Raw genomic sequence first — 15,620 nt, forward strand, 5'->3', positions numbered from 1 at the left:
AAGGCTGTCACCCTGTTGTGATACCACTTTTAAAAAGCCCAAGCCTTCAATTATTGCTATTGTTTTTATGGCCTTTTTCCCCCTCACCTACTGCATTCAAAGATAATTTCTTTAGAACAACCTTCTACTCACTAGGGGAAGGGAAGAGGGTGTAGAATATTAAAAAAAAAAAAAAAAAAAAAAGCCCTTGTAAGGTGGGCCTCACACCCTGGGGCCCTCTTGTTTGGGTTCTGGACTAGGGTCCGGGGCTGGAGTTGGAGCTCTGCCCTGGTGGGACCTTGGCTACTCCTTCTGGGACAGCTCGCCCAGGGGTACCAGATGGTGCCGCGCTCCCCAGATTTGGGGGCTGCAATCAAAGTGTTGGGACATGGTTCCCAGCCGAGGCTCTAGTAACTGTTAAGGCTCTAACTCCGTTCAGTGACTACCGGAGTAATTCAGCCCGAACCGTGTCCCAGAAGTGATGAGGGCGCGCATTTTCCCTTTGAAACGCGTTTCTTGTGAGCCCCGCCGCGGAGGCCGTCCTCACCCGAAGAATGGCTCTGCCGGGTGCTGTCCAGGGATCGAGGACCAAGGGAATGGCTCGGGTTTGTGAGCCAGAAATGACAGGTCCTCTCCTCCTTGGGGGGACCCAGAGGAGGATAAAGCGCGTGCGAGGGTTTGATGTGAGCTGGGGGCTCCCGGCAGGAGCGCTGGCTGCACCCGGGGCTGCTGCCCAGTGAGTCCTTAGGTGCTCCCGGAGGACCCGGCAGAGTTCTGGCGAAGTGGGCGGTAGATGTGCGGGGTGTCCGGGGAGGGGGACTCCCCACGCGCGCCCCAGCGTCTGTCCCGAGAAGGAGCGGGTGAGCGGGTCGCGGAGGCAGGTGCGAGGCCCTGTCCCGCCCGGGAGGAGCCCCGGGGGCGGGTTGTCGCGGCGGGGCGGGGGCGGGGAGGAGGCGCGGGGCGGAGCGCGGGGCCCGGGACCCGCCGGCCGGCGCCGGCCCTGCACTCGGAGCCGCGGCCGCCACCGCCGCAGCCAACTCGGGCCCAAGTTCCCGACCGCGGGGGCAGAGGAGCGCGCAGCCCTCGGCCCGAGCCCCGCGCAGCGCCCGGCCTCCTCCGCTCGACCGCCGGCCGCTGCCCGCCTCCGCCCGCCGGCGGGGACCCAGGCGCCCTCCGGATAGAGATCTCGGGCTCCGCGGGGGCGAGTGGTCGACCCCTGGGGCCGGGCGGACGCACGGCGAGACCGAACAGCAGCGCGGAGAGTCGACGCCCCCGGCCACTCGGGCCCCGCGGGCTCTGAAAGGGCCGGGCCGCCGGAGAGCGAGCGGGAGCCCGCGGGCCTGACAAGCCGCGGACGCGCAGGTAAGCCCCCGCCCCGCCGCCGAACTTCCCCGCGCCCCTCGCCCGCGGGCCAGTCTGGGTGCCCGTGTCGGGAGCAGAGAGGCGCGGTCCAGGAGCGGCCCCACCCCACCGCATCCCCGGGGACCCCGAGCTCGGACCGGGGCGGGTCTGCGGGGCCGGGGGGCCCGGCGGGACAGGGGGCGCGCAGGGAAGGGGTCCCTGCCGCCGAACAAAGCTGGGGCCGCGGGCTCTCGCCGCGCCCGAGCCGCCCCCAGCCGGCAGGTAGCAAGGGTCCCCGCCCTCCAGGAGGCGAGTGTCGCCGCTTTCGGGCCCCAGGAGCTGCGGGGAGCCGCCCCCGGGCGCGCGGGCTCAGCCCCGGGCAGTCCGCGCGCCGCGAGCCCCCGAGCTTCCCGCGCGCTTTTCCCCGCTCGCTCGGGCCCAGCTGGGCTCCACGGTGGGCTCTGCGCCCCGCGCCCGCCAGACTGTGGCGAGGCTCCATCTGGATTCTTTTAACCCCCGCGAGCAGTGTTAGTTTGGTGCCTGGATTCCTGCCGAAGCCCGAGCAGGTCTCCGGCTGGTCCTCGGAGTTTTCTGTTTTCCTTCATTGCGCCTCCGCTCCCCCTGCCTCTTCCCTGCTGGCCGCGAGAGGTGCCGGGTGGCCTTTCTCCACCCTCTCCTGGAGCCTCGGGGGATACTTGGCCGCGCACTCGAGACAGAGCGCCCTTTCCTGGATGTTTTCGTTGCCTTTGCTTGGAGCAGGATTGCTTCTCCGACAGAGAGGCGCTGAGGTGTGACCTGGCTGTGCTGGGGGACGTGCTCTCCGCTTGCCCCTAGCCCCGGGCCCTTTTGCCACCTGGCTGCTTGGCCACCGCCTTCAGTTACCACCCCCCGGGCAGAGCTTCAGCCTGGTACCTGGAGGAGAATCCTGTTACCAGTCGGGTGGCCTAGGAAGTTTCCATTGACAGCAATGAGACGCGTGCCGTCAGGGTGCGTGCGGTAAACTCCAGTGGGCAGAGTCACGCTCCTGCCAGATTACCAGCACCGGGCCAGGGGCAGCAGCGGAAGCTTAAGGTGGCCCCTCCTGAGGCTAGCCCTCAGGCAACACAGGGGCTGGGGACAGTGGGCACACCTTGGGAGAGCCGAGGGCCCTCTCCTGGAGCCCGCCCCTCCGGTGTGGCATCACGTGTGCAGTTCACTTATCAGGCGCAAGGCTCCGCTCTCAGGTGGGGGTGAGTGACACCCAGCCTGAGCTTGCACCCACACACCTGCTAGGTCCCCGGCAGACCTGCCGACCCAGGAGATGTGGAAGGCTGAGTGGTGGTTTCCTCCATTTCAAAATAGCATCTGTTCTGTCTTCACACAGAAGATTTGTAGCTATAAATAGCAGGAGGAAGGAGATACCTCTACTGGGAAGGACAGGCGGTGCTCAGAAACCTCTGCACGCTGAGGGAGCCGTGATGCCGCAGGGCGTTTGTGGGGAGGTGCAGTCCCGAACCTGAGGACAGAGGTCTCTGCACCATCAGAGGTGCAGCAGGCACAGAGGAGGATGTTTGTGGAGCCAAGGACCTACCGAGGTGGCATGTGGATAAGTATCTGAGGGCAGCCCCTTTCCTTTCCCTCTAGGAAAAACTGGCCCTCGGGCTTGGGACTTGCTGGGGTCTGCAGGCCCTGCAGTCCCAGGCCCCAACTTCTAGGGTATTCGAGTATGGATGTGTGAACAAACATCTGCTCAGTCTGAAAATAGCCTTCTTTGGGTCCTTTCTATGGAGCTTTGCCTCCAAGCGGTCTGATTGGCTTGCAAACAATCCTTTTCTAAAAAAAAAAAAAATTTTTTTTTCTATGCCCAAAGTCTAAGCCAAATTGCTGGGAGCCATATGCTACGAAAAGAAAAAATTGGGGCTTGCCCTTCACCTGCGTATTTCACGCTGCTGTTACTCTAGTGGCAGCTCAAAGAGTTTCTTGTTTGCTCTTCCTCAAGGAGGACCAGAGCCCAGGCTAGCCTGTTCTAATTTTCACTCCTGGTGTCTCTGCGGCTTCTGGATGGCCATGCTGGTGTGTCTAGCAGGGGAGGAGGCTTTACGTGCCGTGCTGGTCTTCACCGTCTCTAAAATAGACACGAGAAAGCCCACAGAGCTGTCCTGTTTGCTGTTCTCTGCTCCGAGCTCCGTTCCAAATTGCCTGCCACTAATCCCCTTCGTCTTCTGCACAGGTCCCCCTGCTCCTTCCCCACACCTGAACACAGTCCCTAGAGTTTTCCGTAGTTGGTTGGTTGTTGCTGTTTGGGGGGCTCCTTCAAGTCTCTTGAGCCTCACGACAGCAGGAGATCTAGAAGCCCCCAGTGGGGAGAGGACAGGGCGGAGGGAAGTGGTTCTGCGCTCTCGCCTTGGGGCATCCCTAGCTAGTTGCTATTGTTGCTGTTCAGCCGCTCAGTCATGTCACACCCTTTGTGATCCCATGGATTACAGCATACCACGCTCCCCTGTCCTTCACTGTCTCCTGGGGTTTGCTCAAATTCATGTCCATTGAGTTGGTGATGTGTCTATTAAACATCTTCAAACTGCATCCAGCAGTTCAGAGAAACCTGGGAGAGGGCTTGGGGATGGACGCTTGGTGAAGGTGAAATCCCTACGGTTTTTCATCTGAGCCAGCTTTTACAGTACAAATCACCCTCTCCCCATCTCTGAGGGGGACAGACTGCCCCCTCCAGGCAGCGAGCTGGTGGAGCCCAGAAAGCGGACCCGACATTTGGTCCAGTCTGGCCAGCCTTGGCAATGGTGGCCCACTCCTCCCAGCCCCTCTGCTGGGACTGTTTACCTGGCTAAATTTAAGCATCCACCCCCTCATTCCAGTCTGACCCACTGGCTCTGGGTCTCGCCCTCCTGGCCGCTGGGCAGCATTTCCAGGCTTCCTGGCCTCTGTGGTTGCAGCTGAGTCTTTCCCAGCTGTGCAGCCCAAGTTCTCTTCCAGACTTTCTAAAGTCGGCCTCTCTCCTTCCTGCGTCTCCCCTCGGGGCTTTCTTCCCACCTCTTTGTGGAAGCTGATCAGTACTGGGGGAGGCTCTCCTCTGACCCTCCCCCCTACAAATATCAGGCACAGGGACCCTCGACTCCAGCCTTGACTGAGACCCTCATGCTGACTGTAACTGTCGCCAGCCCAGCCCAGGGCCCTAAAAACACAGGGCTGTTTCTTAACCCTCCACACCCCAGGAGAACCCAGCCTGCCTGTGTGTCCTGCTCTTGCATGAAGTCTCTGAGGGAGGTTTATTGGGGTGCATCGTAGCATCTCCCCAGGGGGCCCAGTTGTCTCTCCTGTCATGTGGGGTGTTGGATTGACCTGGAGGCCTCTTCCAGTTCTAATAGACGGTTATTTCTAACAGCTTTGGCTGGTTCCGTTTTGGAAATCCCTCTGCTGTGGCACAGGCGTGGGGGTGGGTGGCCGCCAATGAAAGGAGGGCCGTCCCCACCAAGGGCAGCGGGCGTCTCACACGGTTCCTGTTTCACCCCCCATGGCTTCAGGCAGGGCTTGTGGTCCAGCCAGGGGCTAGGTTGCGCTCCTGGCTCTGGCCTCAGGGGCCCCTGTGGTTAGTCAGCGTCCCAAGATGGAGCGAGGAGGCCCTGTCTCCAGCTCCTGGAGACATGGGGGCCAGGGCCCAGGGTCCCTTCTCTTCTGCGGCTTCCTTGAACCACAGAAATGCTAACCCTCGAAGGTCACTCCTATTTGACTAATAGGGTCAGGGATTTCCTGAGGACTGGGTTTCCATCTAGTCAAAGCTATGGTTTTTTGAGTACTCATGTATGGATGTGAGAGTTGGACCATAAAGAAAGCTGAGCACTGAAGAACTGTTGCTTTTGAACTGTGGTGTAAGAGAAGACTCTTGAGAGTCCCTTGGACTGCAAGGAGATCCAACCAGTCCATCCTAAAGGAAATCAGTCCTGAATATTCATTGGAAGGACTGACGCTGAAACTGAAGCTCTAATACTTTGGCCACCTAATGTAAAAACCTGACTCACTGGAAAAGACCCTGATGCTGGGAAAGATTGAAGGCAGGAGGAGAAGGGGACAACAAAGGATGAGATGGCTGGATGGCATCACTGACTTGATGGACATGAGTTTAAGTAATCTCCAGGAATTGATGATAGACAGGGAAGCCTGACGTGCTGCAGTCCATGGGGTTGCAAAGAGTTAGACACGACTGAGCGACTGAACTAAACTGGGCTTCAGTTTGAGAAGTTCTTGGTTTACAGACTGTAGCCCCCGAGTCACATCTGAGTGATCTGGAACATCCAGGGAGTAAGTTTGCTCTCGGGATTCCTAGGGGAGCAAAAGACACAAGAACAGAACTTCCCTCTGAGCATTACTAGGGGAGCAAAAAGCATGAGAACAGGACTTCCCTGGTGGTGCAGTGGTTAAGAATCTGCCTGCCAGTGCAGGGGACACGGGTTTGATCCCTGGTCCAGGAAGATCCCACTTGCCAAGGGGCAAGTAGGCCCGCGAGCCCTGACTGTTGAAGCCCGCACCCCAGGGCCCGTGCTCCTCAGGAAGAGAAGCCCTTGCATTGCAACTGGAGAGAGCCCCTACCCCCCGAGACTGGAGAAAGCCCGGGCAGCAGCACAGACCCAGCACAGCCAAAAGTAAAAGAAAAAGAAAGTGCACCACTTAAATAAAAAGATGGTCAAACGGTTAAGAATCCGCCTTGCAATGCAGGGGACATAGGTTTGATCCCTGGTCAGAGACTAAGATCCCACATGCCACAGGGCAACCAAGCCTGCGTACCACAACTAGAGAGCCCACACCACATTGGAAGATCCCAAGATCCCACGTGCCATGACAAAGACTCAACACAGCTTAAAAAAAAAAAAAAAAAAATTACATAGCATATAATAAAAATATAATAAAAATCACTTTATATTAAAAAAAAACGAGAACAAAGCTTTTCTGATACGAACTTGGGGTGACCCTGTTCCCTGCTGAGTCTCACTCTGCTCTCCTTTTGAGGGGAGGCTTTGGGGGAGGAGCTGCATAGCACCCCTGGGCTCTGTTCCTGCTGCCGCCCCCTCCCCCTCATTTCTTCTCCCAGGAGATACCTGGAGATGTCAGGTTTCCCATCGCTGAGGGAGGCTGAGGGAAGTCAAGCCCAATTTGTGGAATCATCTCTGAGTTGCTCGTTGGGAAGTTTCTCCTGGGAAACTTTGAGCAATCATTACTAAATACTTCATACAGTTGTTTGGGGTGCAAGACCTGCATTCAAAGTGATGAAACCTTTGAAGAGCTTTTGTGTTTAAGTGTAGGGCTAGAAATGTCCTAGCCCACCGAGGGGCAGGAGCTGGTGGATGGGGTGGGGGTTCTAGATGGTTCTGTGGGCTCTGCCCTGAGTCCACAGGCTGTGGGCAGCTCAGAGAGTGGAGGCTGGAGCCAGCCACCTGCCCGGCTTCTCTGTGCCTTGATGTCCTCACTTGTAGGTGGAAACAGTAACTTCCTGTTCTTCTCATGTGGTAGCTGGTGGTGAAGATCAGGGCTGCAAAGGATCAGAGCTTGTAAAGTTCCAGGCTTTGCAGGGCTGGAGGTATTGGGGGGGTGGTGTTGTTGACTGTGATGCTGTCAGGGAGGCACCTAGAATCCTCAGCCCAGCCCCACCACCCCTTGCTCCCATGAGCAGAACAGCCACTGCTTAGGTCAATCTGAGTCAGTCCTGGAAGGGAGTGACTCTCATGGGTGTCGACTATGTCCTATCAGGCACGACATCCAAGGGACAGAGGTTCTGGGTTTGTGGAATGACCACTAGCAGCAGGGGTGGGTGTTTGGGGTCGGCCATCGTGAAGGAAGGAGAAGTGGAGCCCCTCAGGATGCTGATCTGTAGGGTTGGGGGTTGAGCTGGGCCCCAGCAGGGGAGGAGGGGTCTCACGGACCCCCATCTCAAACACATCTGTCCTTTCAACTCACCAGATGCCCGGACAGCCGCTGTGTTTGGAAACCACTCAGTATCTTGACATGCTGTCTTTTTCTTAAAAGGATAACCCCTGTGAAATCACATCTGAAGTGAGCTTTAAATGCACAGGGGGAGTTACCACGTGGGTGTCTTCCTTCTTCCCAGGCCGGGTCCATCCACCCCGTGAGACAGGGTGCAGCACCTGTGAAGGGCCTTGCCGTCAGGTGGGTCCAGGAACCAGCAGAACGGACCTACAGGGCGGACATAGGGGAGGAGGGGTGGTCGCCAGCAGTGGGGGAGGCTCGCATGCACACTGGAGAGGCTTTCCCAACTCAAGGCTTTTAAATTCACCCTCTCAGCCCCACCAAACCCCTCTGCTGGCTGGACACTGGCCGAGACCTTCCTGGTGGCCTCAGGGGACCTTGGGCTGACAAGCAGGGACCCACTGGTTTTCTGGGCGACCAGCCCTTCTCCAGGATGGAGGTGATGCCTCACCTGTTGGGGGGGGGGGGTGGGCAGATGGGTTGAGTCCTTTAAATGTCAAAGCACAGAGTCCACAACCCCCAGCCCTGCTCCTGACCTAGCCTCCAGCTGCTCGAGAGTCCCACCTCTCAGAGTCTCAGGTTCAGAGCTTTCCTGCAGATTCTCCATGTCTTTCCCGACGTGAACACCCTTCTTAGCTCCACTGCTGTGGTCGCAGGCCCCCCCACTGTGGCCTGGTCCTGTCATCCTGTCCATGTGGGCACACGTGATGCTGTCCTCACTGTGCTGGACCCCTGCCCTCAAGTCTCAGTGGCAGCTTTGCCCACTGCCCACCTCCCAACTCTCTGTTCCTGGCTCTCTGCTCTAGAGCACCCATCAGTGCCTCTCACTCTGGTTTGTTGGTTCCTGTTCAACGTCGGCTGCCCCATGTCTGTCATATTCTCCATCGAGTCCTCAGAGCCAAAACCCTGCTGAGGGTGCCTGAGCTTAAAAGCCTTCCCAGAATAGCTGTTGACTGTTGATCTTCTGTGAGCTTTGTAATTGTGTAGCACGTTCTTTGCGAGAAAGAGGCCTATTTTGCCTTAAAAAAAAAAATGCCATCCTTAATGGTTTTCTGTGGATTGAGTTGCATTGCATTATTCATATAATAAATATTGGTCCAGGCATGTCCAAAGTGCTGAAGATATAAGATACAGTTCCTAGATTTTGTTCTAGTAATTCCTTCTGTGTACAAACAGTAAGTGTGCAGAATTCTAATACCTCTTGAGTCTTCTATCCTCCCATCTTCTTTGCTTAGGGGCTTCACTGGTAGCTCCGTAGTAAAGAACCCGCCTGCCAGTGCAAGAGAGATGGATTTGATCCCTGGGTCAGGAAGATCCCTTGGAGAAGGGAATGGCAACCCGCTCCAGTAGAATCTTGCCTGGAGAATCTTATGGACAGAGGAGCCTGTAGCCTGGGGTCACAAAGAGTTGGACACAATTGAGCGACTAAACAACAACATCTCCTGGGGTGAAGACCCCATCTGTGACAGTGCACACACGTCACTGGTGGTTTGGGGATGCAATGGACGGTGGGCACACCCACAGCCCCTGCAGTGGAAGTGCAGAGTCTTAACCACTGGACCACCAGGGACGTCCCCTTGTTCAGCCTTTACTGCACAGACGTGTGCAAGCATGTATGCATTTTCAGACACATGTGTGTACTTCTTACCAACTCGTCTCCCTTCTGGATGGCAATGCCTGGAGGGCAGGTGCCAGGCCTGTCCTCACCTTTGCTGCCTGTCGGGCCTGGCTGTAGCAGATGCCTGGGAGTGTGGACGAGAGTCCTGGGGCACAGTTGTGTGCGGGTCCTGGTGTGTAGCTGTGTCTCTGCAGGGAAGGCCTGGTGGTTCCTCTACCTTTCAGGCTCACGAGCCTCCTGGTGAGAAGAACATCAGTGCCACTTTCCTTTCCTTATAGTCCCCAAACCTCGTTTCCAAACCTCAACGCTGTTTATTTTGGACCTGGTAATTCTCTGCTACTAAAGGGGCTGTCCTGTCTACTGTGGGCTGTTGAGCAGCGTCCCTGAGCTCTCCTGGCTAGATGCCAGCAGCCTTGCCTCCCAGTGATGACAGCCAAAAGTGCCCCCAGACATAGCCAGTTGTCTCCAGGGGGCAAAATTGACCCTGTCTGAGAACCACTGTTCTAAAGTGTTTCTGTGACTTTCAGAGAAGCTTTTCTTGTGTCCAGTTCCCCTGAATCCTTTGGAACGATGGTCCATTTTGCATCCTGTCTTGGTGCTCCCGCCGGGCGGGATGTGAATTATAGCCCCAGCTCTCCCACCCGCTGTTCATCCCTGGTCCACTCCCCAGGGACATCGCTCACCAGCTCCCAGACGGTCCCCTGCTGCCCCACATCCCTCCCCTGCTCAGCATTCTTTTCTTCTTTAGTATTTATTTATTTTTGGCTGTGCTGGGTCTTCCTTGCTGCTCTCGAGCTTTCTCAAGTTATGGCGAGGGGAGCTACTCTCTAGCTGTGGTGCACAGGCCGGGCTTCTCATTGGGGTGGCTTCTCCTGTTGCAGAGAACAAGCTGTAGGTGTGCGGGCTTCAGCAGTTGTGGGGTGTGGGCTCGGTCGTTTTGGCCCCTGGGATCTAGAGCATAGGGTCAATAGTTGTGGTGCAAGGGCATGTGGGATCTTCCCAGACTAGGGATCCTACCAGTGTCCTGTGCATTAACAAGTGGATTCTTGACCACTGGACCACCAGGGAGGTCCCCCTGCTCAGCATTCTTGAGTGACTCCTCCTGTCCCTACTCAACTCACAGAGTATCTTTACTCCGGGTTCAATACCGTCAATCCTGCCCCTAATGTCCTTCCCAGAGTCCTCTCTCTGCTTCCCTGTGCTTCAGCCAGGCCAGAGTCCTGCCCTACCCCACCCTCTTCCTGTGGGCACCTCAGATGCCAGCCCCCTGCCTGCCTCTGTCGGAAAGGACCCCTCTGTCTGGGCACTGGCTGGGAAGGGCTGCTTCTGTTCAAAGCTCACCTGTGGGGTCCTTTTCACACTTGGTCTTACATTGTGATCACTTGTGTTTGCATCTCACCCTTGCTACCAGCCACATGGGTGGTGACACCGTGTTCTCATCACATCTTAGATGAGGCCCTGCGTGCTGCCGGGACTGTGCCGGGAGCCACCTCAGGGAGGTGCCCGACTGACAGCGGGTCCCCCGAAAGTGGGGTGTCCTCAGTAGAGGGGCCACTGTGTGCCGAGCAGTTGTTTAGACAGTGTCAGCCTGGATATCAGCCTTCCAGGCTTCAGGGCAGCTGTGACCTTCAGGCATGTAAAGCCTTCGCCCCCTGTCCCGGCTTCCTGTCGCCTGAGCAGTGGGGAGCACACGGCCTCTGGGGGCAAGTGGACTGACCTGAGTTAGAATCCCAACTCAGCCATTCACACTTGAGGACCTCACCCCAACTCCTGACCTTTTCTGAGCTCCCCGTTCTTCGTCCTGTAGACAGGGATAATAAAGGCCAGCTCCTAGGGTTATTTATCCTGAAAATCCACTGTGATGGTTTGTGTGAATTAGGGCCATCCAGGGTCAGCCCCCTTTCTTTAACTCTTCACTGAACAAAGTGAAGGTGTCAGGGGGTCGTCACCCAGATGCTCCAGGACCTGCTCAGAATTTGATCCAGAAGAACTGCGTGTTTGTACCTTGGTTTGCTTTGACAGTGAGGAGACGAAGGAGATGTGAAAATATACCTCCATGACAGCTGCCTTCACAAGCTCTTCACAAGAGCTCCACTTTCCAGGCTCTGCGAATCTCCCTTGAAGGACCTGGTCTGAGTGGATTCTCTGAGAAGCCCCGAAATCAACATTGTTACTATGCTAAAGCTGAAACTCCAGTACTTTGGCCACCTCATGCAAAGAGTTGAATCATTGGAAAAGACTTTGATACTGGGAGGGATTGGGGGCAGGAGGAGAAGGGGATGACAGAGGATGAGATGGCTGGATGGCATCACAGACTCGATGGATGAGAGTCTGAGTGACCTCCGGGAGTTGGTGATGGACAGGGAGGCCTGGCGTGCTGCGATTCATGGGGTCGCAAAGAGTCGGACACGACTGAGCGACTGAACTGAACTGAACTGAACTGAACTGAACAGTATTGACAAATTAATGAGCCAATGGGTTCACAACGTGCCCTTCGTGCCTACCTCACAAGTTGTGGAATTAAGTGAGACCGTGTGCGTGAAAGTGGCTTCCACCCAACGTGAGGCACTGTTCATCAGAGTGGGAAGGTGACCCAGACACAAAACAGCCCCAGGTGACTTGACAGTGACTCCCGCCTGGCACTGGGCTTCTCGTTTCTCTGTTTCTAGGAGTCTTTGAAAACTTTTGTAGGAGCTTGTCTGCTGAGGCTAAACCCTATCCCAAAGTTTCAGGAAGAATTTACACCCTGTAACTAGAGAGCCATGCTTCCCCCCCACCCCCACCCCATTTTATATTTTCCTGTGTAACTGTCTTGGCATTGGAAAGTATTTCTGGAAAAAAAAAAGTCATCAACATTAACATGAATGTATTTATCATGAATGATTAAGTCTGATCTCTACATGCAGTGCTTAAGAAATCAACTTCTGCAGCCCAATAGGAAAACTCAGCAGCAGTGGGACTTCCCAGGCCATCCAGTGGTTAGGACCCCATGCTTCCAATGCAGGGAGCACTGGTTCTGTCCCTGATTAGGGAACTAGATCCTGCATGCTGCAACTGAAGGTCCGGTGTGCCACATCTAAGACCTGGCACAGCCAAATAAATAAAAATAAATATTAAAATCCTTAGAGGACTACCCTGGGGGCCCAGTGGTTTAGAAGACACCTGCCAATGCAGGGGACGTGGGTCTGATCCCTGAGTCCACACGCCCTAGAGGCTGTGCTCTGCCACAAGAGAAGCCACCACAATGAGAAGCCTGCACACAGCAACCGGACAGCAGCCCCGGCTCCAGCCAAGACTCAGCGCAGCCAAAAATAATAACAAATAAATAACTGTTTTAAAACAATCTCAATTTAAGAGAGTCCTTAGAGGCCATTGAGAGGATTTAACTAAACGCATGGAAAGCACCTAGCAGGGTGTTGCCTGTAGAAAGTCCCGCCTGGCAGATGTTCACACTAATTATGCTCCTAATGTGTGTTCAGGGCTTCCCTGGTGGCTCAGAGGTTAAAGCATCTGCCTCCAATGCGGGAGACCCGGGTTCGATCCCTGAGTTGGGAAGATCCCCTGGAGAAGGAAATGGCAACCCACTCCAGTATTCTTACCTGGAGAATCCCATGGACTGAGGAGCCTGGTGGGCTGCAGTCCATGGGGTCACAAAGAGTCAGAGACGACTGAGTGACTTTACTTACTTACTTAATGTGTGTTCAGTTGCTCAGTCGTGTCCAACTCTTTGTGACCCCATGGACTGTAGCCTGCCAGGCTCCTCTGTCCATGGGATTCTCCAGGCAAGAATGCTGGAGTGGGTTGCCATGCCCTCCTCCGGGGGATCTTCCCGACCCAGGGATTGAACCTGAGTCTCTCATGTCTCTTGCTTGGTAGGCAGGTTCTTTACCACTAGTGCCACCTGGGAAGACCAGTTATGCTTCTAGTGAGAGTGTGTCGGTCGCTCATTTGTGTCTGACTCTTTGCAACCCCACGAACTGTAGCCCGCCAGGCTCCTCTATCCGTGGGCTTCTCCAGGCAAGAATATTGGAGTGGGTTGCCATTTCCTTCTCCAGGGATTGATTTAGGCAGATTCTTTGAGCCGCTGGGGAAGGACAACCACATAAATTACTCCTGTGCAGTTCCCAGGGACTGGCTCTGCTGACGTCATCAGAAGCCAGGTTGTGTCCGGAGAGAAGGGGTCGCGATGGTGTTACTTTCACACTTAGGTGTGCCATCAGTAAACTACATAAACATGTCAGCTCCACGGTAATCCGACCGCAGCGACTGCATTTTCAGGTGTCACTTGCTCTACAGGAACCAAATCAGTAGAATCCTGGTCTCAACCTTGCCAGACAGATTGGGGGTGTTTTCTTTCAAGTGAGATCGTGGAGGTACATGGCTGACTATGCCAGGCGCTGAGGAAGAGCCTTAAGTGGCCTCTAGGTTTTATTGGTGAAACCTGCAAGGCTGCTTTTGAAGAAATGTCCTGAGCTGTTTGTATCTGGAGGCTGGGGAAAGTCTTGGCGGTGTCAAAACTCATAATCTTCATTCATTCAGGCTTCTGTTTCTTCACTTGCTGCCCAGTATTGCCATAACTGTATGATGGGGGTGGGGGGGCTTACTTTTTATTTTTTAATTTATTTATTCTCTGTCTACACTGAATGGCATGCAGGATCCTACTTCCCTGACCAGGGATCAAACCCGTGGCCCCTGCAGTGCAAGTGCAGAGTGTTAACCTCTGGGCCACCAGGGAAGTCCCTTACTTTTTCTTTCAGTCAATTTCATTGAAGTATCATTTGCATGCAATGAAATTCATACCTTGTTAAGAGTGTAGTTTAATAAATTTGGACAAACTCATGCAACTGCATCACCAAACAAGAGATGTCTGTTTTCCTGGAAAATCCCCTGGTCCCCGAGTCTCTCCATGCTAACACCCACCGACAGTCAGGCAAACACTGATATGATTGATGTCATTCTAGTTTTGCCTGTTCTAGAATTTCACATAGGGGCGTCCCAGGTGGCTTAGTGGTAAAGAATCCACCTGCCAAGCAGGAGATGCAGGAGACTTGGGTTCAATCCCAGGATTGGGAAGATCCCCTAGAGTAGGAAATGGCAATGCACTCCAGTATTCTTACTTAGAGAATCCAATGGATGGAGGAGCCTGGCAGGCTACAGTCCATGGGATAGCAAAGAGTCAGACACAATTGAATGAGCCCAGAATTTCACATAAACAGAATTACACCAGAATAATTTGGTTTTTCGTTTCAGCTCTTTGGTGTTCAGCTTCTTTTGCTGAAATCTATGAGATTTTTCCTTGTTGCTGAGGTTATTAATAGATCATTTCCTTTGATTGCTGTGTTATACCTATACCGTTGAATTCACCTTGGATGGACATTTAGGTTATTCTCAGTTCAGTTCAGTTGCTCAGCCCTGTCCAACTCTCTGCGACCTTATGGACTGCAGCACACCAGGCTTCCCTGTCCATCACCAATTCCCAGAGCTTGCTCAAACTCATGTGCGTCAATTCAGTGATGCCATGCAACCATCTCATCCTCTGTTGTCCCCTTCTCCTCCTGCCTTCAATCTTTCCCAGCATCAGGGTCTTTTCCAATGAGTCAGTTCTTCTCATCAGGTGGCCAAAGTATTGGAGCTTCAGCATCAGTCCTTCCAATGAATATTCAGGACTTTAGAATTGACTGGTTTGATCTCCCTGCAGTCCAAGGGACTCTCAAGAGTCGTCTCCAACACCACAGTTCAAAAGCATCAATTTTTTGGCGCTCAGCTGTCTTATTGGTCCAACTCTTACATCCATACATGACTACTAGAAAAACCACTTTTATCAGCAAAGTAATGTCTCTGGTTTTTAATATGCTGTCTAGGTTGGTCATAGCTTTTCTTGCAAGGAGCAAGCGTCTTTTAATTTCATGACTGCAGTCACCATCTGCAGTGATTTTGGAGCCCAAGAAAATAGTCTGTCACTGTTTCCATTGTTCTAGACTTTGATTAATGTGACAGTCCCTGTCTTTTAATTGTCCTGCTTAGTCTATTTACATTTAAGTGAATACAGTCTTTCAACTTTTTGTTTTGAAATCATTTTAGACTTACAGAAATGTTGCAAAAATATTTGTTTCCCCTAGTGTTAACCTTTTCACATAACCATAGCACAGATTCCAACTGCAGGAAATTCACATTGCTACAGTATTATTAAGTGCTTCACAGATCTGCTTCCAATTTCACCAGCTTCTCCCTAATGTCTTTTTCTGGCCCCTGGTCCAGCCCAGCCCTGAGTCTCACATGAAATTTGGTCGTCATGTCCCCTCAGTGTCCTCCAGTCAGTAACACTGTCCCTTTTGTGCTCCTTGACCTCGACAGTCGGGTGTGTGCATACGTCTCCCCCCTCTCCCTGCCAGTGTGGGTTGCTCCTTTTTTTTTTCTCTTGAGCAGGTGGTGGTTGTGCATGTCAGACAGAAATACTCAGAGGGGATGCTGTGTCGTCCTCTCAGGGGTACGTGATGTCAGCATTCCTACCACTGGGGATGTTACCTTTGGATCAGTTAATGCAGTTTTTGTTATGGTTTGGTTGAAGTCTGCCATGTTGATATTTGTTTTCTGTGCATTCCCTCTCTGCTTTGTGCATGGGCGGGGGCAGGGGAGGGGGTGTCTAAAGTGTGTGGTGTCTTGTTCTGGTAGACAGTTACATTACTGGCTGATCACTGGTGCCAGTGTCAGT

The 15,620-nt window shown here is 54.1% G+C and overlaps 1 protein-coding gene across 1 annotated transcript in view; it reads left to right on the top strand.

Moving 5' to 3' along the window:
• The first annotated feature begins 1,168 nt into the window (after positions 1 to 1,168).
• The window catches only part of WNT5B (Wnt family member 5B), an 85,264-nt gene continuing 70,812 nt past the window's right edge, over positions 1,169 to 15,620 (top strand). The window contains exon 1 of the mRNA XM_052639375.1: positions 1,169 to 1,341. The gene's annotated coding sequence lies outside the window, so the exon portion shown is untranslated. The remainder of the gene's footprint in view (positions 1,342 to 15,620) is intronic.

This window comes from Budorcas taxicolor, chromosome 5 (assembly GCF_023091745.1).
Source record: "Budorcas taxicolor isolate Tak-1 chromosome 5, Takin1.1, whole genome shotgun sequence".
Taxonomy (NCBI): domain Eukaryota; kingdom Metazoa; phylum Chordata; class Mammalia; order Artiodactyla; family Bovidae; genus Budorcas; species Budorcas taxicolor.